The following is a 26766-nucleotide window of genomic DNA, read 5'->3' as shown; positions in this document are numbered from 1 at the left end:
ATAGTGTGATTGTGGCTCAGGCATTCACATGTGGAGACCTGGACCAAATTAATTTTCTTTATTCACAGCTCCCTATAATCACTTACCATGACTAGACTATGCCAGGGGACACAGCACCAGTAGCAGTCAGGATCCAGGTGAAAGAGAGAAAGGGACACAGCACATTGACAAGTCACATCAGACATGCCTTAACTTGTTTCAAAGAGTGTGGGAAGTTACCTTTGATGATCTGGGCCCTAGAAATTATTTAGGTGCTTAACTCTCATTCATTCAATGGGAAGTATGCACCTAAATATCTTTGAGGATCTAAGCCTAGGTGACTGCTGCTTTTCACTCTTTGGGTATTTTTTTATTAGTAATTTGGATTACTAGTAGAAGGATCTTCTCCAATTGTTTTAAGTCTCTTTTGCACAACCTACTGCTGGAAAGAGATATCAACTTTTGACCCTGGCTATTGTCCTTTCTGTCTCAAGGACCAGCTGCCGTAGAAAGTTATCTCCAAAGCCAACACACAAAGAGACCTCCACTTCATGAAATGTACATTCTCTGTTCTCAACTACAGCTGTATGGCAGCACAGTAATGACCTCAGACTTGCGAAAGGCCATATGGACTCAGAAGTCTGCAGAATCAAGCTCTCAATGGCTAGCAACAGCACTCCAATGTCAAAAAGTATAAAATCTGACTGTATACTATGGAGCTAACTATAATGACATTTTCACCAATATGGCCAGGATTGTTTGAATAACTTCCTTAGTTTTTAAAAAGGTCAAGCTAAACCTATTTCTTTAGAAATTTGCTAACTACAATGACTGGTATCACTCTGAAGTAGGAAGGTAACTGTATGGATTTAAATATACTTAGACTTCAGTAAGGCATTTGACTAAGGACTGGTCTACCCCGGGAACTTACATCAGCATAGCTTTGTCTCTCAGGAAAAATCCACATCTTGAGAGACGTAGTTATGACAAGCTAACCCCTGTAACGAAAGGGCGAGGTCAGTGGAAGAATTCCAATCTAGCAATGGCCTCTCAGTGAGGTGGATTACCTGTGCTGATGGGAGAACCCCTAGCCTTGATATAGGTAGTGCCTACACTGAAACACTACAGCTGTAGCACTGTGGCTTTTAAGTGTAGACATACCCTTAGTTTCATGTGACATTCTGATTAAAAAACTGTACTATGCCAAATCAGTGGAGCCCATATTAAATGAATTGAAAACTGGGTTAACTGATAGACTGCAAAAAGTCATTGTAAATGAGTAATCGACATTCATTTACTTCTAACAGTAGACAGCTCTTTAAACTAGCGGGGGGGGGGAAGGAATAGTGTGATGAAAAAAGGAACAGTGGTTGGAAGCTGAAGAAAGAAAATTCAGACTAGAAATAAGGAGCAATTTTCATTCTCTCTCTCTCACTCTCTCTTTTTTTTTTTTTCTTTAAAACAGCCAGATTGTTAACAATTGGAACAACTAACCTAGGGACCTGGTGGACTCGCCATCATTTGAAGTCTTGATTTAAAGATCAGATATCTTTCTAAAAAATATGCTATGGCTCAAACAGAAGTGAAGGGCTCCATGCAGAAATTATTGGGTGAGTTCCTTTGACATACATTATGCAGGAGGTCAGACTGGATGATAATAATGTTCCCTTTTAGCCTTAAAAACCTATGAATCCAGGATATAAAGACCCAGACATTATTAATCCCTTTGGTATTTAATGCAATAAATTTAATCATGATTAATCCATCTGACATATCGATGGTGCTGTAAGTACTTCAGTAGGATTTCTACTGTAATCCAGCATTAATTAACAGGATGACTCTGTAAAGTGTTATCAGATTGCTTGCTGGAGTATCTGCTTTTAATTGCAACAGTAGCAAAAAGCCATTCATCTTTGACTCATTCTACCAGCTAATTATACAAAGGTATAGGAACAGTATTAAACATTTGACCCAAATCCTTGTATGCAAGCACCATGATGACCTATTACTTTAAAAAAAAAAAAAAAAAAAGGACTGTTATAATCCCATCATATTTCTTTGGTGATGTTTCAAGTTACTTCCTATTATATGCAGTTGTGTCAGTCATGTATTGTAACAAAATTCAATTGTTAAAACAAGGTCATATTTCTTTAAACCATTGACAAGAAAAAAATCCTGGTTTTGATACACAGACTTCTTGAATTATGCTGTTGTCCAAATAGGACTCACTCGGGCTCTGGGAAATACAAAGGGACCTGTTACCCTGCCACACAATTCTCTAAGATCCATACAGAAAAATAAGTGCCACTTTATTCCTTCATATACGCACTTTGGTCCTGTTCCCCTTGAAACAATACATTTTAGGAGATCAATAACTCAGTCTCCTAAATGAAATGTCCACTTTTCTAGATTTGCAGAAAGCATTCATATTCTGAGGCACTGCCTGATATCTGTTGCTCTATTTGACCTCTATTAATTTTGCAATTTTCTTCTTAAAAAACTCACTGAAGTATTCAAAGGGTTTTCACACGCTGAATATTCCTGAAAATCTCATTACATGTAGCAAATTCATTTAAAAGATTCCTCAGACTTTTTCAGCTGGTACTCTTTGGTCGAAGAATCATCCTCTTGGTTTAATCATTCTGAGAGGAATCAAACTTCAGATTCAGCTTTTCAAATGCCATACTTTAAATACCACCAACAGATTAATTCATAAAAATGGAACCAAATGCATTAAATTAATGAAACCATTTGATGCCTGTTAACAGTGAAACTTAGAGGACTTTATTAATGAGCGGGAACATCTTAATTATGGCATTTAGAAGGGGACAACTGGAGAAACTAATCCCTCGCCTGTTTATATTTTCTTATCTCCTTTAAGCATGGTTATACAAAAATTAAAAACATATAAAGTTAATAGAGCAGTGCTATCTACCGTAGTCCTGCTATGGACCGCATCATTTTCAGCCAAACACTGAAGATTATTGAAGCAAACTGGGAAAGACAAGGACATTTATACAAAAGGAAGTGTATTTCACGTGCACTTTTTTCTGTTTTCCCCTCCCTATTGCAGTTAAGTGCATCTTCCCTTTGGCTCTGAAGCAAAGTCATAATCATGGGCCAAATTCCAGGTCCAATCCATAGCAAGCTCCCATTCCCATGCAGTATCAGGCCATTTTCTCAGATATACACGTGCAAGTCTAACTGAAGACCTTCTCTTCACACAAAAGTTGTACTGCTTTAACTATACTGGTATAGATAAAATTGTAGAACCCCTCCCCACACCAGTGTGGATGCAGTTATACAAGTACAAATGTTTATACCGGTATAGCTTATTCCTATACGGGAAGGGGAACAGGCTATAGCAGTGTAACTACATCCACAGTAGGGGTACTACTGGTATAACCATTTCAGGAAAAATAATCGTACCGCAAACTGACTTACACCAGTACAAAAACTGTGTAAGCCACACCAAAAATCAGCTGGAACTGCAGGTTACAATTTCACTCATACGATTTTGAGATCAGAGTATGGCCACCTCTCCCCCACAACATCAAAAAACCATTACCACCATGGTTATGTGACTGTCCCACAAATGGCTTTAATACTCCACTAGAGAATTGTGACAGGGTGTACCAGGCCCTTTAAGGCCCCCGGCTGGAGGCCTCATGGTCCTACCAAACCTCACCCCAGAAAAAGAACAGTGAAGGTGGGTCCTCCCTGATTGCCTAGAGAGACTGCAGGGAAGCAGCCAATCAGAGTGCAGAGGGCTCAGTTAAAAGGAGCTGCAGGGGCTGAGCAGATCAGTTGCTGGCTAGGACCAGAAGGGCAAGGAAGGCTGTGTGACTCTCCAGGTGAGGCAGCCTCAGCGAGACCCTGCTCAAGCAGAGAACAGACAGAGAACCTCAACCCTGAGGTAATGGTGAAGAGGAAGGGGCTACATGGGAAGTGATTCAGGCAATAGCAGCGGCAACTGAGTTAAAGGAAGCAGCATGTGGCTGCCATTTGTAGAGTCCCTGGGTTGGGATCCAGAGTAGTGGGTGGGCCTGGCCCCTTCTGCCCTGCAAGCCACTGACAGGGTAGCCAAAGCCCCAAGGAGGGGACAAGTTTAATTTAGAATACCAACCATAAGGTTGTCCCAACCGTTTGTTGAGCTCTGTTACCCCCACCCCCACCCCCAGAAGGGGACAATGTGAGAGGTGACCTGGCTGGAGGCCTGAGTAAGTGAGAACTGCAGAGGACAAAGAGTCTCCATGAAGAAAGCCCTGGGGATGCTGCTCTATAATAGGGCAGGGGTAGTCTTAGAGCTAGCCCAGCTGGGGCTGACAACTGAGCCCAAAGACAGCTGCAGACATAACCAAGGGCACAGGGACAGGCTCTGTTGGATCTTTTACCCTGGAAGGGGTTCCTTCATATGTTTAGAATATGTGTGACTTAGCTGGAGGGCTGAGCCATTGAAGACCCACTTGACGAGTTAACTGCCAACCGGGGGCACCAGGAGCAAAGAGCGAGCGCACAGGTTCACTCACCCCCAGCAGAAGACACTCATGAGAGGTGAGTGCACTCTGTTACAAGAATCAAACCAGAAGAGAAACTAGGTAGTGAAGGAGCAAAGCTTGGTTTAGACATGAATATCGTATTTACTATCAATATAGTATAACTGCTAGACACAGTAAGAAATATTGTGAACATTTATTTCTATTTATGCTTGACAGTTTCTACTGGTATAAGTCTCACTTTTAATTATGCTTTCAAGTCACCTCTTTCAACTACTGTACTGTTTACAAGAATTGTTGAAAGGTTCCCCATTCTTCCCCACCATGAATAACAGATTTGGTACAAAAATGAAAGATACTGTTCTTAAAATGTCTTTAGATTCAAATGTAATCATAGAATCAATCAACAACACAGAAAACAAACTCACCCAGAACGCTGGAAAACAAGTTTTACTGCCATTGGTGACAATTTGCCCAGGAAGACAATCCAATGCTGGAAACCTTTTTAAAAAGGACAAAAGAGGCTTTAGAATCAAACAAATGGGTTCTCAAGAGTACACGCATGGTGCATCCTATTTTGTTTTGTAAACATCTTGCTTAAGATTAAACCTGTCAAAAAAATCTTTACTTCTGATTGTGCTTATTTCTCAGTTTCCTGCAACTAGTTCACAGATAAATTGGTCCATGTTTTGTTGGGTTTTTAAAAACACTGGGAGGTACAGGCCCTTGTGAACCAAGAACTCCAAATGTTCACACTGTTTCTCTATCAACACTGCTTAAAACAATCTTCACAGACAATTAATAAACTAGCTATGTCTTTGGGTACTATCACTTAAGAGTACATCAGTTGAACTGGGGGGAAGATTAGTACTAAAGTTGACAGATTTCTGAAGAAGAGCTCTGTGTAAGCTTGTCTCTTTCACAAAGATGTTGGGTCCAATAAAAGATATTTCCTCACCCACCTTGTCTCTCAGGTTTCTTTGGGGAATATTTTATTTCAGAGGGACAGTTGTTTGGATTTGGGTGATTTTTCAAGTGTCAGGCTAACACCTGTCCCTTTGTCACATTTTGTTGGGGTGGGGGGAAGGGCACTCATTCATGGCAAGGGCCTCTGGTGACTAAATACAAAGCATAAGAATGGCCATACTGGGTCAGATGAATGGTCCATGTTTTCAGACAGTGGCTGGTGCCAGATGCTTCAGAGGCACAGGACAATTATCGAGTGATCCATCCCCCTGTTGTCGAATCCCAACTTCTAGAAGCAAGGGGTTTAAGGGCACCCACAGCATGGAGTTGCATCCCTGACCATCTGGGTTAACAGACCCTGATGGACTTGTCCTGCATGAATTTATCTAATTCTTTTTTGACCCAGTTATACTTTTGCTCTTCATGTCTCCTGGCAACGAGTTTCACAGGCTGACTGGAGATTTGTAAAGCACTTCCTCATGTATGTTTTAAACTTGCTGCCTATTCATTTCATTGGGTGACCCCTGGTTCATGTGGTATGTGAGGGCGTAAATAACAGTTCCCTATTCTCTTTCTCCACACCATTCATGATTTTACAGACCTCTACCGCATCCTGCCTCAGTTATCGCTTTTCCAAGCTGAACAGGCCCAGTCTTTTAAAACTCCCCATATATGGAAGCTGATCTATACCATTAATCATTTTTCTTGCCCTTCTCTGTACTTTTTCCAATTTTAATATCTTTTTTGAGACGGGATGACCAGCTCTGCACACAGTATTCAGGGTGTGGGTATACCATGGATATATAGTGGCATTATGATATTTTGTCTTATCTATCACTTTCCTAATGGTTCCTAAACATTTGTTAGCTTTGACTGCCACTGCACATTGAGCAGATGTTGTCAGAACTCCAAGATCTCCTTCTTGAGTGGTAACAGCTAATTTAGACCATCATTTTGTATGTATAGTTGGGATTACATTTTTCCAATGTGCATTACTTTGCATTTATCAACATTGAATTTCATCTGCCAGTTTCATGTCCAGTCACTGCAGCAGGAAGCACCTTCCATGATGGCAGCTGATCTTTGGGTTCCCATCCCCAACACAGATATTTTCTAGCCACTTGTAGTAGAAGAAGAGTCTGAAGCATGGGCTTAGCACCTGCGGGCCTTGCACCAGGCCCATGCTTCAGGCTCTCTCTACTATACCACTCGAGCTCAGTGCTAGAGGAGACTCCATAGGCCCCACCAGAGAAATTGGAGAAAGTAGGCAGGGAGGAGTAAATGTAACTAGGAAAGGGAGAGCACACAAGGCCAGCTAGGGAAGTAAGCAGAAAGAAAAGAATTCAGGAAGAAAGGAGAACAGAGCGCTAAAGAAATGGGGTGACAATAATTGGGGAAGGAAGATGAGGAGCTGTAAAGGGAAAGCAGAGAAGGGGGCAGAAAACAGTGGGGGGAAAAGCCATCCTTTCAGGTGAATGCTAGATTTTAGGGAGAAGACAGGTGAAATGTGGAAGAGCAGGAAAGAAAACTGAAACAAACCAGAACATTCAAAGGAAGCTGGGGAACACTCAGCAGTGAAAAGAGAAGCAAGAAATAAAGTAGGAGTTGGACAAAGGAGAGGCCCACACAGACCAGGGTCAAACTTCACAAAGGAGACTGAGGAGAGAATCATAGAAAGAAAATATCAGTGTCCTGAGTTTTGGGGGGGAGGAAGAACAGCAAAGGCTAATACCCCTGCTACTGGGCTGATTCAGAGGGGAAGAAATTCCTGGGATGAGGGACTTTGATAGGTCCTGCCAGTAAGCTGCTTGAGGCTGGAGACCACTTCCACGTAGAAGGTTCTGGAAAACTGCACACCAGGTAACCTCTGCTGGGTCATTATATAAAACTAATAGATTAGGGTTCTTGTCACTCCACCAGCTGCTGTCTTCCCTCTTTTTTTGAAAAAGACTTTCTCCTTGTTATCTGGTAGTGACATAAAGAGAAGCAGTCCCCTCCAAGACTCTCAGTCACTACCCATTCTCTACTGACTTGCCTCAGTCTGCCATCTTACAGGTACTTTTTCCTAGCATGCCTTGGTGGTGGAAATGGACTGGCCCTTTACATTTGGCAAAAACATAGGCAAAAACATACATGCTGTGCCTTTAAAGCAACAATTTTGAGACTGGTGGCTGCACAGGCGCTGACTTTTGGTTTTGCCAGTGGGTGCTCCACTCCACCCCTTGCGGGCAGCGGGTGAGGCCTTGGGAGGAAGCGGCCGAGTGAGGGTGGGGCCTTGGTGCAGAGGTGGAGTCTTGGGAGTGGGGGAAGAGTGGGGTTGGGATCTCAGAGCGCAGAGTGGGGGGAAAAGGGGAGGGAGCTGGTCTGGGCACTGCGGCCCACAAAAGATTGATCTGGCCCTGTGTGTGGTAAACAGCCCCTAATTTTTTTTCAGTGGGTGCTTGAGCCCAAGAGCACTCATGGAGTTGGCCCACATGGGTGGCTGTGTATCTCGCCTCCTTCTGATAAGTAGTTTCAACCCATGTTGTGTATTTTTCCTTCTATTTCAGTACATGTCCTGTTGTTGTAGGACTGATCGAAATTATATTTTCCGAGCCTGTTGAAGTTATGCATTTAGTTACACACAAACATTGTGACAAGGAGAGCTAATATGGCTCCTGGCCCAGCAGCCTCACAGGAAAGATTATTTTTCCCCCCTTTCCTCCCATTTATTTTCTAAGTTTAGAATACACCAACTGGACAGTGAAGGCAGGTGCTGTCTCAGAATTTACCATTTCTCTTCCCTTCATGTGGTATTAAAATATATTTCTGCATGTACATAGTTGTGATGTGTGTTTGAATCAGGAGTTAAAAATGGAGGATAGGTCACTTATAAAAATGAGCCCCTCCAATGGAAAGGGTTACATCAGAGGCACAACTAATGCCCCATAGCTATAGTTTTGGCTCCGAGAACAATTAATTTGGATTAGCGCCTGAGGATTTGAGATTTTAACCGTACATGTTAACACTAAGACAATACATACACAAAAAAGATAAATACCATAGTGTGTCATTCACTCATTTCTCCCCTGTAGGCTGTAGTCACCTTTTGTAGTAAAATCCACCCAAACACTACAGATAAAAATCCTGTCCTGACTTAAGTCAGGGGCAAAATTTCCATTGATTTCAGTTAGGCCTGGATTTCACCTTGTGTGAGTTAGCTCAAGAGTCCAAATATGGACTATTATTTTCCACCTTCCATTCCCCATCACAAGATATTGTGGGAAGTATATTTTTTTTCAAATAACTGCATTAGTTGTATTTTCTGCCTCATTAACTAATCTATCCATTTCTTCACTGCTTTAATTAGATGGGTCTCTTTATACAGTTACCTCCAATCCCTCCCTCAAACCATCCCAGTAGGGATTTTTTTGTATAGTTCTTTTAAAAAAAAAAAACACAACACACACCTTTGTTTTAAAAGCAAAATTAGAGATTTACTCCTTTCAGCTAATAGATTTATACTCAAAGTCAAAGTTTAAACGGCGTGGGTCCAGAAAACATTGGCAGATTAGATATTATGCAGGAGAAAATTCCAACACAGTGTGGACAGAAAAGGAAAGACACTAAAGTCAACACACTTCTTCCCACCCCCTCATGTCTGAGCCCACTGCTCCTATGCTTACATCCATGATACAGACTCGGGCAGTGTTTGCTTTCTAGCATTTAGGCTTCATCTTACAAGGGCTTACTAAACAGTATTATTTAGCTTTGTCAGCCATTTTCAGCTGCTGTTTATATTAAGGGAAACGTCCTAAGATCCAAATATCAAAATTATCCCCATTCACTGTCTCCTTTCTGTTCTTTTGGGCTCTGACCCATATCATTATGCTTTGTTCTAGACTAGCAGCCTCTGTCAGCGGGTTAAGGAGATAAAGATTCACAGTATAAAGACGACGGGGGGGGGGGGAAGTGTTTTGATACTACAATAATGGGCACTAACAAAATATCTACTATAGCTAGAGCACTGACTGAAAACTACAGCAAAGAGTGTTCTAAAAAGAGCAAAGTAGGTTTGTGCTTGGGACCTGTAGGTTAGCAAAATGGAATACCTGCCCAGTGTGCCTAGACTAGAGAGTACCAGTAATGGTAGGGTCCAGTGGTTAGAGCACTAGTCTTGGACTTGGGTGCAATTCTTTGCTCTAATATATGCTTAGTCTCTCTAGTCATAGGCCCTCCCAACATTAGAGGAGTGTTGTGAGGATAACTACATTAAAGATTGTTGCTCACACTGTGCTAATGGGAGCCATGTAAATACCTTAGATAGGATTATGCAGCCCTCAAACAGTATCAACCAAAAAAGCTCACTGTTACCAAATGCATTTTGTATGTTAAACCAGTAGCAAGAAAAGAACTCATTCTGCCTAGTTCACTGAGCGACAAACACTTCTTAAAATCCGATGCATCCGATGAAGTGAGCTGTAGCTCACGAAAGCTCATGCTCAAATAAATTGGTTAGTCTCTAAGGTGCCACAAGTACTCCTTTTCTTTTTGCGAATACAGACTAACACGGCTGTTACTCTGAAACACTTCTTAAAAAACAAACAAAAAAAACAGTTAGATGGTTTTGTGGCATCAGTGTAGCAGATTGTGGAGAACACATGAAAAACTCTCTGGTTGGTACACAAAGAGAATACAAACAGCTGTGCTCTGGTATTTGCTGTGCACAAATAAGTACAAGATTCAGAAAACAAAATTAAAAAGGCAAGAACTAAAATAAAACTCAGGTTGGATCCTTCAGTCCTTATTTAAGGAAACTCATAACCCAGTTCTGCCCTGGCTTATAGTCCATGAAACAACACTGATTTCAATAGCTTTGCAGAAAGAGTAAGTCAGGGCTACACTTGGCCTATTGGCTTCAATAGGAATTTCACCTGAGTAATAAACTCTAAGAAAAAGCAAGTTATAGGCTACATGGTAAATTATATTTTAAAAAGATGCTAAATTGGTATTTAGTCTTTAAATAATCTCTCCACATTTCACTCCCTAGCAGGTATCAGACACCAAAACAAATCCCCCCTCCCACCCCAGCCACCTTTGTGCAGTTTTCATTTTGCCTTATGCTCACACAGGGCCAAACCCTGCAGGGCATCCTCAGTATCCTGTTCTCCCCTCCAATAAGGCTCCTCTCTGCCTGCCTAACTGTGCAGAACCCACTGGGGAGGAAGACGACTCCCTGCATGGTAGGATCCCCCGCCACCTGAGCTCAGAGTCAGACTCACACCCAAATTTCTCACTGGAGCTTGGGAGCAGCAACCCTTTGCATTATACTTCCCTACATACAATATGGAGACGCGGTCAGGAATAAATGACACTCCAAGCAGCATTAACTCCTGCCTTGTTGTCTCTGAACAAGTGCATGGGGAAGCAGCCAATGACATCATGGCAAACAGCCATGTTACCATGGTGGAGTAGGTGGCAGAGGCAGCTATCTAGAGCCGTGGTTCTCAAAGCCGGTCCTCTGCTTGTTCAGGGAAAGCCCCTGGCGGGCTGGGCCTGTTTGTTTACCTGCCGCGTCCGCAGGTTCGGCCGATCACGGCTCCCACTGGCCGCGGTTCGCCGCTCCAGGCCAATGGGGGCTGCGGGAAAGGCAGCCAGCACATCCCTCGGCCCTCACCGCTTCCCACAGCCCCCATTGGCCTGGAGCGGCGAACCACGGCCAGTGGGAGCCACGATCGGCCAAACCTGCAGACGCGGCAGATAAACAAATCAGCCCGGCCCGCCCGGGGCTTTCCCTGAACAAGCAGCGGACTGGCTTTGAGAACCACTGCACTACAGTCCCTCTTCTAGCAGAAAGGGACTATAAACCCATCAGACCTGTCTGGCAGGGACTCTCCTGCAGTGTAGCAACTCTGCTCCATATTATCCCTGCAGCCTCAGCATAGGGAGTGTGGCTATGACATCTCTTCTCTCTAGTGCTATTCCTAGTTGTGGGAACAGTTGCTGGAGGTCATAGGCAGCCAGGCAAAGATTAGTGCAGCTTCCATTTGTTATGTAATAGACATATTGCTTGTGGAGTCAAAATAGAGACACTGCTATTGTATAAGAGGAACAAACAGTGCAGATTTTCTGTGAGTTGATGTTTAAAAAAACTGTGCATTTAAAAATTGTTCTGGGTTCATTAGACTCTAACGTTATAGTTTCAGTCTGATAGGTTTTACCTTAAGGCTGCTCTAATTTATGCTGGAGATGACCCAGCAATAGAACTGGAGATTCATAGAGGTGGGATTAAGCCACCTTTGCCCCACATGCACTTGGGTCCTGCTCAGAGTGCAATTTTGGGCTTTTAGGCTTCTCTTTCTCCAGCATTAGTATCACAGTCTATTGAAATCAAGAGAGTCAATTTACATGAGTAAAGGCTACAGAATTGGGCCATAAACTCTGCTGTGTCATCTAATAGCCTGTAAACTTGCACTGTTCTCATTTCATATAATAGGACTTTGATCAATGGGAGTTGTAAGATGAAGCCTGCATCATTTTCAGTTACATTTCTTTTCCAGTTAGACTAAACAAAACAATTAGACTGTACACAGGATCTTATGCTTCCATGCATGCAAACACAGCTCATCTAAGAAATAACACTTAAGAGCCACCATTGTTTAGGACCAGGCTATATACAGATCAGCATGTACATTCTATGTTAATTGATGATTACGGCTATGTTTTAGTCATGGGTATTTAGTAAGTCATGGACAGGTCACTGGCAGTAAACAAAAATCCATGGGCTGTGACCTGTCCATAACTTGTACTATATACCCTGACTAAAACTTTAGGGGGTGGGGGCCTGGAGGACACCACAGGTGCTGGGGCAGGAGGTGGCATGTGGCCTGGTACCCCTGCTGGTGCATGGGGGGCAGTTGGCAGGGCTGGCAGGCTCCCTACTTGGCCCCACACCTCCCCAGAAGCAGCAACATCCCCCTCCCTCAGCTCTTCGGCAGAAGTGTGGCCAGGCAGCTCTGCACTCTGCCTCTGCCCTGAGTGCTGGATCCGCAGCTCTCATTGGCCAGGAACTGCAGACAATGGGAGCTGAGGGGGTGGTGCCTGCAGGTGGAGGCAGCATGCAGAACGCCTGGCCACGCCTCCCCCCAGGAGCAAAGGGATGTTGCTGCTTCCAGGGAACTCCCCTCTCCCCCCCAGGTACGTGCCACCCAGAGCCCTCACCCTCTCCTGTGCCCCAGCCCGGAGCCCCCAACCCAAACTGCTGCTGCTGCTGGGGGGGCATGCACAGAGGCCCAAGACTGCCCCAGCAGTGGCTGGTGTGGCTAGCCCCAGGGCCACACCAGCTGCGCAGGCAGTCCTTGGGTCAGCTGCACCAGCTACCGCAGAAGTCATGGAGGTCCCACAGTCACAGAATCTGTGGCTTTCATGACAAACTCGCAGCCTTATCCATGATCTGTAAATATCTAGGACAGATAGGTGCAATTGTCTCACTTCTTCACAGAGGGAAGAGTCCTGTTAAGTTATCTTGTCCAGCGTGCTGCCAAAGTAAGGTTGTTTCCTTCTGGTATATTTTGCAGTTTTGTCCAGTCTAATTTTTAGATATTTGCTCTACAGTTTGCAAACTAGGATTAAAAACCCTTGATTTAAATGCACTTTGAAGCTCAAACCCAAAGGCAGCATCCATCTGAGAAGCATCAACCAAGGAAAGCATGGATTAAAGTTCATGTAGCCGCTTTGCATATTCCCATAACAGACATGTCCTTTAGCAGGGCCACAGACACAGAGTATGAGCTCATAGAATGAGGAATGATCTAGGGATAAAATCAGTGGCACTGGAACTGGGGGTCTCCCCCTCCCACTTTTTTGAAAGAGGTGGGGAGAAGGTGTGGGGTGGGAAACACCCCCAGGGCTGAAGGAAGCCAGTGCCTATGTCTCTATACATCCTCAGTGCAGGGCATGAAGATGTGTAGGGAGCTGTCATAAACATAAGGGGAAGGCTAACCACCTTTAAATCCCTCCTGGCCAGAGGAAAAACCCTTTCTCCTGTAAAGGGTTAAGAAGCTAGGTTAACCTCGCTGGCACCTGACCCAAATGACCAATGAGGAGACAAGATACTTTAAAAGCTGGAGGGGGGGAGAAACAAAGGTTCTCTCTGTCTGTGTGCTGCTTTTGGGACCAGAGCAGGAATGCAGGTCAGAACTCCTGTGAAGGGCTAATAAGCAATCTAGTTAGATATGCGTTAGATTCTGTTTTGTTTAAATGGCTGAGAAAATAAGTGGTGCTGAATGGAATGTATATTCCTGTGTTTGTCTTTTTGTAACTTAAGGTTTTGCCTAGAGGGATTCTTGATGTTTTGAATCTGATTACCCTGTAAGGTATTTACCATCCTGATTTTACAGAGGTGATTCTTTTACTTCAGTTAAAATTCTTCTTTTAAGAATCTGAATGCTTTTTCATTGTTCTTAAGATCCAAGGGTTTGGGTCTGTGTTCACCTATGCAAATTGGTGAGGATTTTTATCAAGCCTTCCCCAGGAAAGGGGGTGTAGGGTTTGGGAGGATTTTGGGGGGGAAAGATGTTTCCAAACGGGCTCTTTCACTGTTATATATTTGTTAGATGCTTGGTGGTGGCAGCAATAAAGTCCAGGGGCAAATGGTAAAATAGTTTGTACCTTGGGTAAGTGTTAACCTAAGCTGGTAAAAATAAGCTTAGGGGGTTTTTCATGCAGGTCCCCACATCTGTACCCTAGAGTTCAGAGTGGGGAAGGAATGTTGACATGGTGGCAGAGCAGTGGGATTAACCTGAAATCATTTTGAGATCAATTTGAGATTTTTTTGAACCAGAAGCACAGATTTTTTTAAAAGGAATTTTTTTTTTCCTTTGGGCTACTGGAAAGCAGGTTTTAAGTTGAAAGCAGTTAGGTTTTTTTGTCTCTGCTTGGGGACCTTGTCTTGTCTTTTGTGAGCTGAGGTTCTCTACCTAAAGGCACGTTAGTTAACCTCCTGCAGGGAAATTCTCAACCTTCACAGACCTGAAATTGTTTTTTTACCGAAGAGCAACTAGAGGGGTTTTCTGTCTATTTGCCTGGAGACAAAGGTGTTAGGTTGGGGGGGGTTTTTTGTTTTGTTAAGGATTTTTCTGTAGGCTGACAATCACTATCAGAGAACATAGGTATCCGGTTACAGCACAACCTATTTTTGTTTTGACAAGCCAAGTTGTTTGTTTGTTTTTTAGTTCTAACTCTCGGGTGTAAAGTTAGTTAAAAACAGAGAGGCAAACATGACCGAAACCAAGGAAACAGCCAAAGAGGCTGCCCACAGGAGAGCTATGGAGGCAAAGGAAAAAGAAAGGAAGCCTGCACTGGAGATGGAGAAGGCAAAGGCTGAGTGGAATCTACTGGATAACCCTAACCATCCTTCCCCAACAATCCACAAATGGGAGCGACTATGACCCCAGTATGATGAATCCAGTGATATTGCTGAATATTTTCTCACCTTTGAGAGGATTGCACTCTCTATAAAATTCCTGAAGCTCATAAGATGACAACATTGGTCGCAAAATTAACTGGAAGAGCTCTGGACATATTCAATAAGATGCCTATTGATGAGGCTTGACTATAATAAGTTCAAGGATTTGGTTTTAAAGCAATTTCAAATTACATCTGAAACGTACAGAATAAAATTTCGAATGCTTGAGGGGGCCTGGACTAAGTAATGTGGCTTATCTGAACCAGATGAAGGATCTGTTAGATAAATGGGTCCAAGGAAGGGGTGTCACTAGCTTTGACAGAATGTGTGATTTGACAGCTCAGGAGCAATTCCTGAATATGTCCAAGGAGGAAATAAACAGTGTTTATGGGATAAGGAAATGGACTCAGCAGAAAGTCTTTCTTCTGATGCTGATCGATACGAGCAGTCCCAGACTGCCCTCTAGAGATGTGGGGCAAGCCTGAACAAAACGGGTAGATGGAGGAGAGAGGAACAACCCTGGTCGCAGTTGGAACGGATACCAGAAGGGACACCCTCAGACCACACCCTACTACCGGGGGCAGCCCAAGGCCCCAACTACACACCAAGGAATACTCCAGACACCTTATCGTCCTGCCACACCATTCTCCAGCAACCCACCTCGCCCCAGTGACCTATCAGCTGGACGATGTTTTAAATGTAACGAGCCAGGGCATGTAAAGGCCAACTGCCCCCAGAACCTCAACAGATTACAGTTCATTGCACCGGAATCACACCAGAGGTCCTCAGGCCCAGATACCTACCAGATACCCTTGGAGCGGAGGGAAACTGAGTGTGGGTGGGAAGAAGGTCACTGCATGGAGGGACACCGGAGCACAAGTGTCAGCTATCCATGCTTCCTTAGTGGACCCCAATTTAATCGGCCCAGAGATCCAAATGACAATTCAACCCTTCAAGTCCAACTCTTTCAATTTGCCTACAGCCAAGTTGCCTGTCCAGTACAAGGGCTGGTCAGGAACGTGGACTTTTGCAGTCTATGATGATTATCCCATCCCCATGCTATTGGGGGAAGACTTGGCCAATCATATGAAGCTAGCCAAGAGGGTGGGAATGGTCATCCGCAGCCAGGCTAAGCAAGCCGTCCTGCCTAGCTCTGTTCTGGAAACTACCAGGACCCGGTCAGAGGTGATGGACCCGAACCCCAGGCCAACGTCTGCAACAGCAGTAGTGGATCCAGTTCCAGAGACCCAGACAGAGCCAGTCCCGGAACCGGCAGCAGCTGATAACCCTACACAAGAGGCTCAGCCGGAGCCTGAACCCCAACATAGTGCACCAGCGGAGAGCGGTTCACAGTCAGCTGAAACAGCCCCATCTCCTACATCGCTTCCAGAGGGACCAAGCCTAGGTCCACAATCCAATGAGGAACTGAGGTCTCCAGCATCAAGGGAACAGTTCCAGATCGAACAGGAAGCAGATGAAAGCCTCCAGAGAGCTAGGACAGTGGTACGGAGCAACCCACTGCCTCTCAGCTCTTCTAATTGATCCAGGTTTGGTGTAGAAAGAGTACTTTTATACAAGGAAACTTTCTAGTGGACACCAGGAAGACTGGCATCCTCAGAGACAGTTGGTAGTTCCAACTAAGTACCGGGCCAAGCTCTTGAGCTTGGCCCACGATCATCCTAGTGGCCATGCTAGGGTGAACAGGACCAAAGACAGTTTGGGGAGGTCATTCCACTGGGAGGAGATGGGCAAGGATGTTTCTACCTATGTGTGGTCTTGTGAGGTATGCCAAAGAGTGGGAAAACCCCAAGACCAGGTCAGAGCCCCTCTCCAGCCACTCCCCATCATTGAAGTTCCACTTCAGCAAGTAGCTGTGGATATTCTGGGTCCTTTTCCAAAAAAGGAACCCAGAGGAGAGCAGTACATACAGACTTTCATGGATTTTGCAAGCTGATGGCCAGAAGCAGTAGCTCTAAGCAACACCAGGGCTAAAAGTGTGTGCCAGGCACTAGCAGACTTTTTGCCAGGGTAGGTTGGCCCTCAGACATCCTCACAGATGCAGGAACTCATTTCCTGGCAGGAACTATGGAAAGCCTTTGGGAAGCTCATGGGGTGAATCACTTGGTTGCCACCCCTTATCATCAAACAAATGGCCTGGTGGAAAAATTTAATGGGACTTTGGGGGCCATGATATGTAAATTCGTAAATGAGCACTCCAATGATTGGGACCTAGTGTTGCAGCAGTTGCTTTTTGCCTACAGAGCTGTACCACATCCCAGTTTAGGGTTTTCACCATTTGAACTTGTATATGGCCACGAGGTTAAGGGGCCATTACAGTTGGTGAAGCAGCAATGGGAGGGGTTTACACTTTCTCCAGGAACTAACATTCTGGACTTTGTAACCAACCTACAAAACACCCTCCGAACCTCTTTAGCCCTTGCTAAAGAAAACCTGCAGGATGCTCAAAAAGAGCAAAAAGCCTGGTATGATAAACATGCCAGAGAGCGTTTCTTCAAAGTAGGGGACCAGGTCATGGTCTTAAAGGTGCTCCAGGCCCATAAAATGGAAGCGTCGTGGGAAGGGCCATTCATGGTCCAGGAGTGCCTGGGAGCTGTTAATTATCTCATAGCATTCCCCACCTCCAATCGAAAGCCTAAGGTGTACCATATTAATTCTCTAAAGCCCTTTTATTCCAGAGAATTAAAGGTTTGTCAGTTTACAGCCCAGGGAGGAGATGACGCTGAGTGGCCCGAAGGTGTCTACTACGAAGGGAAAAGTGCTGGTGGCGTGGAAGAGGTGAACCTCTCCATGACCCTTGGGCGTATGCAGCGACAGCAGATCAAGGAGGTGTGCACTAGCTACGCGCCAACGTTCTCAGCCACCCCAGGACTGACTGAACGGGCATACCACTCCATTGACACAGGTAATGCTCACCCAATTAAAGTCCAACCTTACCAGGGGTCTCCTCAAGCTAAAACTGCTATAGAATGGGAGATCCAGGAAATGCTACAGATAGGGGTAATCCGCCCCTCCTGCAGTGCATGGGCATCTCCAGTGGTTCTAGTTCCCAAACCAGATGGGGAGATATGTTTTTGCGTGGACTATCGTAAGCTAAATGCTGTAACTCGCCCAGACAACTTTCCAATGCCACGCACAGATGAACTATTAGAGAAACTGGGATGGGCCCAGTTCATCTCTACCTTGGACTTAACTAAGGGGTACTGGCAGGTACCGCTAGATAAATCCGCCAAGGAAAGGTCAGCCTTCATCACACATCTCGGGCTGTATGAATTTAATGTACTCCCTTTCGGGCCGCGGAATGCACCCACCACCTTCCAAAGACTTGTAGATGGTCTCGTAGCGGGATTAGGAGAATATGCAGTCGCCTACCTTTATGATGTGGCCATATTTTCAGATTCCTGGGCAGAACACCTGGAACATCTACAAAAAGTCTTTGAGCGCATAAGGGATGCAGGACTAACTGTTAAGGCTAAGAAGTGTCAAATAGGCCTAAACAGAGTGACTTACCTTGGACACCAGGTGGGTCAAGGAACCATCAGCCCCCTACAGGCCAAAGTGGATGCTATCCAAAAGTGGCCTGTCCCAAAGTCAATGAAACAGGTCCAATCCTTCTTAGGCTTGGCCGGTTATTACAGGCGATTTGTACCGCAATACAGCCAAATCGCCGCCCCACTGACAGACCTAACCAAAAAGAAACAGCCAAATGCCATTCAGTGGACCGAAGAGTGTCAGAAGGCCTTTAACCAGCTTAAAGCGACACTTATGTCTGACCCTGTACTAAGGGCCCCAGACTTTGACAAACCGTTCCTAGTAACTACAGATGCATCCGAGAGTGGTGTGGGAGCAGTTTTAATGCAGGAAGGACTGGATCAAGAATTCCACCCTGTAGTTTGTTTCTCAGCAAGAAGCTGTCTGAGAGGGAAAGCAACTTGTCAGTCAGTGAAAAAGAATGTTACGCCATTGTCTACGCTCTGGAAAAGCTACGCCCATATGTCTGGGGACGGCGTTTCCACCTGCAAACTGACCATGCTGCGCTACAGTGGCTTCATACTGCCACAGGAAATAACAAACTTATTCAGTGGAGTTTAGCTCTCCAAGATTTTGATTTCGACATCCAGCATATCTCAGGAGCTTCTAACAAAGTGGCTGATGCACTCTCCCGTGAAAGTTTCCCAGAATCAACTGGTTAAAATCATCCTTGAGATGTGGAAAATATTGTTAGTCTTTATATACTAGGTAGTATATTTAGAGGTGCATGTGTCTTAACTCTGTTTTCTCCTAGAGCTCCAGGAAGAAATCACAGCCAGCATTTCACCCATCTGTGATTTGGGAGGCGTGTCATAAATATAAAGGGAAGGGTAAACACCTTTTAAATCCCTCCTGGCCAGAGGAAAAACCCTTTCTCCTGTAAAGGGTTAAGAAGCTAGGATAACCTTGCTGGCACCTGACCAAAATGACCAATAAGGAGACAAGATACTTTAAAAGGTGGAGGGGGGGGAGAAACAAAGGTTCTCTGTCTGTGTGCTGCTTTTGCCGGGACCAGAACAGGAATGCAGGTCAGAACTCCTGTAAAGAGTTAGTAAGCAATCTCGTTCGATATGCGTTAGATTCTCTTTTGTTGTGCTGAATGGAATGTATATTCCTGTGTCTGTCTTTTTGTAACTTAAGGTTTTACCTAGAGGGATTCTTGATGTTTTGAATCTGATTACCCTGTAAGGTATTTACCATCCTGATTTTTACAGAGGTGATTCTTTTACTTCAATTAAAATTCTTCTTTTTAAGAACCTGATTGCTTTCTCATTGTACTTAAGATCCAAGGGTTTGGGTCTGTGTTCACCTATGCAAATTGGTGAGGATTTTTTATCAAGCCTTCCCCAGGAAAGGGGGTGTAGGGTTTGGGAGGATTTTTTGGGGGGAAAGACATTTCCAAGCAGGCTCTTTTCCTGTTATATATTTGTTAGATGCTTGGTGGTAGCAGCAATAAAGTCCAGGGGCAAAAGGTAAAATAGTTTGTACCTTGGGTAAGTGTTAACCTAAGCTGGTAAAAATAAGCTTAGGGAGTCTTTCATGCAGGTCCCCACATCTGTGCCCTAGAGTTCAGAGTGGGAAAGGAACCTTGACAAGAGCATATATGAGCCGAATGGGCACTGCCACCTAAAAATCTCCAATTGAAGGTGAATGCCATTAGGAAGAAAAGGAGGAGACAAAGGGGGCTGGCAGTTCCTAAAAGATGTAATACTAGAGCAGGGGGAGGCAACTTATGGCATGCTGATTTTCAGTGGCACTCACACTGCCTGGGTCCTGGCCACCGGTCCGGGGGGCTTTGCATTTTAGTTTAATTTTAAATGAAGCTTCTTAAACATTTTAAAAACCTTATTTACTTTACATACAATAGTTCAGTTATATATTAAAGACTTCTAGAAAGACCTTTAAAATCGTTAAAATGTACTACTGGCATGCGAAACCTTAAATTAGAGTGAATAAATGAAGACTTGGCACACCACTTCTGAAAGGTTGCCGACCCCTGTGCTAGAGGCTCAACAAACTATTCCAATGCAAAAGATGGATAAGAGCCACAGGAAGCCAATGTGGCTGCACAAAGAGCTTTTTAGCTACCTAAAACCCAAAAGGGACACATACAGGAAATGGAAGGAGGGGCATGTCACCAAGGAAGTGAACATGGAAATAGCACGAGCATGTAGGGACAAAATCAGGAAAGCCAAAGCAAAGAATAAGTTACAGCTGGCAAGGAATGTTAGCAAAACCACGAGGGGGTTCTTCAAATACGTCAGACAAAAGAAAGATCAGGGATGGTGTTGGTCCACTGCTCAGTGGGGAAGATGAGCTGTTAACGGAAGACAATAGGAAGGCAAAGCTGCCCAATGCCTACTTTGCTTCAGTTGTCTCTCAAAAAAACATGACTGGATGACTAGCAAAGTTATCATAGAAAATAAAGGGGAAGGAATGCACATCAGGATAAGTAAACACATCAGATCTTCGACAAATCTGAATGAATTCAGGTGAGCAGGGCTGAAGAATTAAAGATGGAGAAAAGTTGTTCTCTTGCCACAGAAGGCAGGAGAAGAGGCAATGGGTTCAAACTACAGAATAGCATATTTAGATTAAATCTTAGGAAAAACTACTTAACTGTAAGAATGATCTGGAAAAAGGGGCAAACAGTGAGGTAGCAAAATCTGCATAGGATACAAAACTATTCAAGATAGTTAAATCCGAAGGAGTAACAAGGGGATCTCACAAAACTGGGTGACTGGGCAACAAAATGGCGGATGAAATTGAGGATAGGTTCATCAATGGCTATTAGCCAAGGTGGGCAGGGATGATGTCCCTAGCCTCTGTTTGCCAGAAGCTGGGAATGGGTGACAGGGGATGGATCACTTGATGATAACCTGTTCTGTTCATTCCCTCTGAAGTACCTGGCATTGGCCACGGTCGGAAGACAGGATACTGGGCTAGATGGACCTTTGGTCTGATTCAGTATGGCCGTTCTTGTGAGCACCCATAAGGACACTACTTGAAGGTCTTGTACAGAGTGAAACTATCTGGTGAGCAGGTCTTTACTGGTATCTTGCGCTTTAGACAAGAACTCTAAAACATTCCCTCTGCACAAACCATCATAATGATTCTGGAATGTTGGCATCAGCAAATCTTGCCAAGGCTGTATAGATCTGTTACGATGCCCTGAATCTTCATTTTTCTCTTTAGCTTTCAACTTTACTTATGGCATAACAGCACCTGCTAATGCCATTATAGTATTGTTGTGCTGTTTTTTTTATCATAAAATACAAACTCCTCAGATCTGCTCCAGCCCCTTTGTATTGCCCTGGCAGTAAAAGGGGGCTGTAAAGTCAGTTTAAACAGCAAAATGAGGATTGCCCCAGACTGGAGAAATCTCAGGTGGCAGAAAAAGCTCTAACATCATGATCCCACTCGGCCGTTGGCATAGTGGGCATGTCCAGGAAGAGAACGTGGTTGGAGCATCTCTGTACTCAGGCAGCCCTTGGCTGCTACAATGGCTGCCAAAGGGCCACTCTCAAAGGGTCATTCTATCTAGGCATAACTTAGAGCAGCCCAGCTCAGAGTCCAGGGAATTCAAAAAGTGGCAAAACGCCACTTCTCTTCCCCCATGCCCACACGTGGGTCTTGCACCAAACCTTGGTATTGCAGCATTTGTTTTTCCAGGAACAATGTTAAAAATGTATTACTGGGAATATTTAACAACTCCCAAGCAAGGGCCCAAAGCAGCTAAGAAGAACAAACTGGGCATGGGACCTCCACGGGAGCTACTTGGAACTTGTTCAGCACTGTCAGGAGAAGGGTGGCGTTTGGCTGATCACTTAACAGAGGCCTAAGATCCAGGCAGGGAATTTAGCCTGAGTGTGAACTCTATGGCTAGAGGGACAACATGTAAGACTGATTAACCCAGAGGCAGAGAGTTTCTTGTGGAGCAGCTGACTGAAGCTTTTGTTTTGTTTTCATGTTGTCCTTTTCTGTTAAAAACATGATACCCACTGATGAGGATGCTTTTTAATATTAGAAAGGCCTTCTTTGACTTGTTTGTTTCACAGGTGATGGAAAACTAAGGCAGGGGCTCACCTGCAGCACCACACCTGACCACATGGGTGCACTAGGGTGACCTCTACAAGAACTGTTCCTAACTAGTATGTTATGGCAACTGCTATTTAACCTAAACAAACTATTGCTTCCACCAATAATAAATTATATCTGCTAACTCTTTTGGCAATATTGTATTAATGCTACCCGATAGTTCTGGTGCTATGTGCAATACTACACTGCTTCAGAAATGTAACTCTTGCTTAAAAAAACAATGAAAGAGCTGGCCTATCAAGGAAAATTTTCAGATAGCCCAAATGCAGGGCAAAATATTCAAAGTTAATGTGTAGAAACCACCCAAAGTCTATCAGAAAACCCAAAGGACAGAAAAGTCTCATCCCAACTGGCCACCAACATTTAGACAAAAACCCGGAATTTAGGTCCTATTTCAAAATGCAATTTTAATTATGGAGTTGCTACCAGGTGCCTTTGTAACAATCTTATACCCATCTGTTGCATTTATTATTGTCTAGTGTGAAGTATTTGTACACACATATACCATTATGTGTGTACAAATACTTCACACTAGACAATAATAAATGACAAGAGCCTCAGTGGCTTGCCCCTAGCAAATTACACTGGTCCCTACCATGTTACACTAATGTAGGGGGGAAGATTAACTATGACCTTATTCTGTAGTTATGGGTGTTTTGTCTGAGTAGGGATTGCAGAGTCAGGTCCTCTATCTTTAATGATTTTGTCATTTTCCCCATGATTGAAGATATATGCCAGTTTATAATCCAGTGTAGCTACTATTGTTTATACTCTTTAAAGAAAGTAACTAGGTGCTGCAGAGTGCTGCTAAAGAAATCTGACCACCACACTGGGTCACATCACCACCTGAAGTAAATTAGGTCAGCTCCACTGAATCCAAGAGCTGTGGGTGCTCTGCACTTGTCAGTAGGCACCCAGAACCCAGCAGTGTTGCTGCTGTTAAAAGTGAACATCAACAAGCAACCTTTGGTCTTTATCCCGATGCTGTACAGGAGTAAATGGCACCTTAACTATTTAATTCATTAGGTTCCTTAGAACTCTTCACTGAACGTATGAGAAATCCTGGTGACATTACTTCTCCCTACTAAGCATTTTAGGAATAATATCAACATATGTTTTCACCACAGGCAGTAATAGCTCTATCAATATTCAGATATTGAAACAAAAAAAATCTGTAAACTGTGTTTCAAAGAGAACTACATTAGTATTTAAAATATAGCTGTAACATTTGGCATATTTAAAGTTCTTTTCTATGCATTTTCTTCTGTATTAATTTTTACTATACAAAAGTCTAAGGATTAAATAAACTAATCTCCTTCCAGGGAAGGCTCAAGCACATATCCCAAGATCTCTCTAGAGCAATTATATGCAAAATGAAAACAAATGTTCAGTGGACTCAATGAGCAAAGCACTACACAAGCCGAAAACAAAAATCTAGCCCCTTAATAGCAATTCCTGTCAGAGGTCCTACAGGGAAGTGCCATCTTGAAGAAAGATATTTTTTTTTTATGTGCTTATGTCTATGGTAAAAGGAGCGAGGAGGACGTTCAAAGTTTAGGCTGATGCATCAGCTTTCTGGTCACCCACTGAGGTCTCAGTGAGCGCTTCCACACACCAGATGTGCTTGCTCCACCTAAGCACAGCGAGGTAGGTGAAGGAGGCAGTGAACGCCGGGACTTGGAATTTCTTCAGGGGCAGCTTTCACCTTACTCTGCGCCTCTAGGACACTAACCAGCTCACTTTGTCTCATCATACCCCATCATGCAGCCCAGCTTCCCCCATCAACCCGTGCAAGTGACATGAGCAGCACTCTGAGGACTAGTAGCTGCCCAAGATGCTGCAGTACCTGTCCCAGCCCCAGAAGGCGAGAAATGCCTGATGAGGTCACACTATAGACAGTTATTAGCAACGTGTGACCCTTTCTCTGTGGGGAGCTGGGGGTGTTGTGTGGGGCTGGGGGGGGGGGTGCTAAGGTGTCTTGTGCCATTGGAGGGGGGGGGGAGAAACAGCATCTTCTGCAGCCCTGGGAAATATACAACCTGCGCAGCTGGCCGGGGGCGGATCGCGCTACTCACAAAAGCGGGCAGTGGCGAGGTTGGTTTTGTTTGGGGGTCTGCTCAGCCTTGCGCGGTTAGGCTGCGGGGGGGGGGGGGGGGGGAGCGTCCTGTGCTGCAGAGGACCATGGATGTGGAGTCCTCAAGCCCCCACCCCCGAGTGGCAGATGCCCGGGAACGAGACCCCGCTGAGGGGGTAAAAACTTGCCCAGGCAAAGCCGCGGCTGGAAGGATACTGGGCACACGCAGAAACCCGCATCCGCCTGGCCGGGTCCGAGAAGTCCCCGCCCGCCCCTGCCACGCGGGGAGCAGCTCCCGGGGGGCAGGGGTGGAGGGAAGGACGCACGATCCGTACCTGGCTCCGCGGTGCAGCCGCCTTCTCCTCCAGGACAAAGGGAAGCCGGGGGGGGGGGGGGGGCACCAGCGCGCCCGCTCCCAGCCGAGGGCTCCTGCTACAGCCTCAGATCGCACCCGGCCAGCCACAGCGAAGGGGAGATGCGGGCACGGGCAGGGAGCTATATATACACCCAGCGCGCAGCCTCCTCCAGCGGCGCCCGCTGCCTCCCCGCTCCCCAGCCTCCGGCCGCCGGCCACGGCAGGAGCCACAGCGCCCTCTGCAGGCACACCGGCAGCCGTGCCCCTTGGAGGCTGGTTTTCCAAAGGAACCGGGTCCAGACTTGCTAAATCCTGCCGCTACAGCAAAGAAAGCCCACAGGGATGGATTTTAGGCTGCATGTAAAAATAATTAAATAAATAAATTAAATAAAATAAAAAGCAGCAGCTATTACTAACTCTGTCCCATTTTTTAATAGGGCTGTCGCCCGGCTCTGTGGACACTGCTCATGGGACGTTGGCAGGTCCACAAACACTTCCAGAAGCATTGCCAGCCCCAGGCTGCTGAAAGCGGAGAGTCATCTGCCCCACAAAAATCAGGGGATTGACTTAAAATTCGTGAGATTTTGAAAAATTCATTTGCCTTCCATTCTTCGAGCCTTTTGGGTTCACATTTTCAAGCTTTTCTCTGCAAGCGTGAGGGCGAAAAAACTTTAAAATGAAGGCTGGGATTCTTATGTAACAACAACAGCATGATTCCAGATGCTGGGGATTTAAAAACAGAAAAACACCAGTACTGTGAGATTTGAGATACAGTTGCAGTAGACAACACTGTTTCAGGGACCATTAGAAGCTAGCACTCTGCAATGCTACCACATGATGGATGATGATGTGCTAAATCTTGGTGTCTGAAATGTGATAGCCCCTGGTCTGAAATAGCCTGAGTTTGCTGACCTTTAGGGCAGTGGTTTTCAAACTTTTTTTCTGGGGACCCAGCTGAAGAAAATTATTGATGCCTGCAACCCAACGGAGTTGGCGATGAAGGGTTTGGGGTGTAGGAGGGGCTCAGGACAAAAGGTTGTGGCAAAGGGTTGGGGTGTGGGGGTGAGAGCATGGGAGGGGGCTCTGGGCTGGGACAAGGGTGCAGGGGGGGTCAGGGCTCTGTGCTGGGGGTACAGGCTCTGGTGTGGGGCTGGGGATGAGGGGTTTGGGGTGCAGGAGGGGTTCGAGCCAGCGCTCAGGGCGGGGGCAGCACATGGAGCCCCATGGTCCCCCTGCCTAGAAGCTAGAGACGCAGCTGGTTGCTTCCAGGGTGCAGAGCAGTGTTGGAAAAAAGGTAGGCACTAGCCTGCCTTAGCTGGGCAGCACTGCTGATGGGACTTTTAATGTCCCAGCTGGTGGTGCTGACCAGAGCAAGGTGATACAGGGTCTTGAAAAACACTGCTTTAGGGTACTCTCTTTACTGAGGACAGAATGTATGCTTAAGGCCTTCCATTTCTGAGTTCCTATTCTAAATGTCAAGATTCTAATTTCTTGTATGCTCTCACTTAATGCTGAAAAGGAAAACAAATTGTGCCTATTGATGATGTATAAAGAACGCCAAAAAAGTGCCCCTCGAACCACCCTCCCACCCCCAAAAATTTGTTTTTTGTTTTTTAAAAATAAAAGAACAAAACAAAACACACATTAGAAATTCAGGTCCTGTCTGATCTAGAAAACTATGATAACTGGAGAACAAATTAAGTGACAATACTGGACGCATCAAAAATGCAGGCTGAGCAACTGACTAGGAAAGGGATTTTTAGTCCAACAATAATATATGCAAATTAACTGTTAGTACATACAA

The 26766-nt window shown here is 44.9% G+C and overlaps 1 protein-coding gene across 4 annotated transcripts in view; it reads right to left on the bottom strand.

The window, feature by feature from the left end:
- The window catches only part of MTUS2 (microtubule associated scaffold protein 2), a 489829-nt gene extending 464687 nt beyond the window's left edge, over window positions 1-25142 (bottom strand). For 2 of the 4 annotated variants that reach the window (XM_075127651.1, XM_075127661.1), the window contains exons 1-2: window positions 24943-25142; window positions 4904-4976 (exon numbers count right to left, since the gene is read on the bottom strand). The gene's annotated coding sequence lies outside the window, so the exon portion shown is untranslated. The remainder of the gene's footprint in view (window positions 1-4903; window positions 4977-24942) is intronic. The other 2 variants (XM_075127639.1, XM_048846587.2) reach the window with 1 other exon arrangement.
- Window positions 25143-26766: the final 1624 nt, after the last annotated feature.

The sequence above is a fragment of the Caretta caretta genome, chromosome 1, assembly GCF_965140235.1.
Source record: "Caretta caretta isolate rCarCar2 chromosome 1, rCarCar1.hap1, whole genome shotgun sequence".
In the NCBI taxonomy this organism is placed as follows: Eukaryota; Metazoa; Chordata; order Testudines; family Cheloniidae; genus Caretta; species Caretta caretta.
Note: the sequence above shows the minus strand (reverse complement) of the source record. Positions and strands in the feature narration are given on the sequence as shown.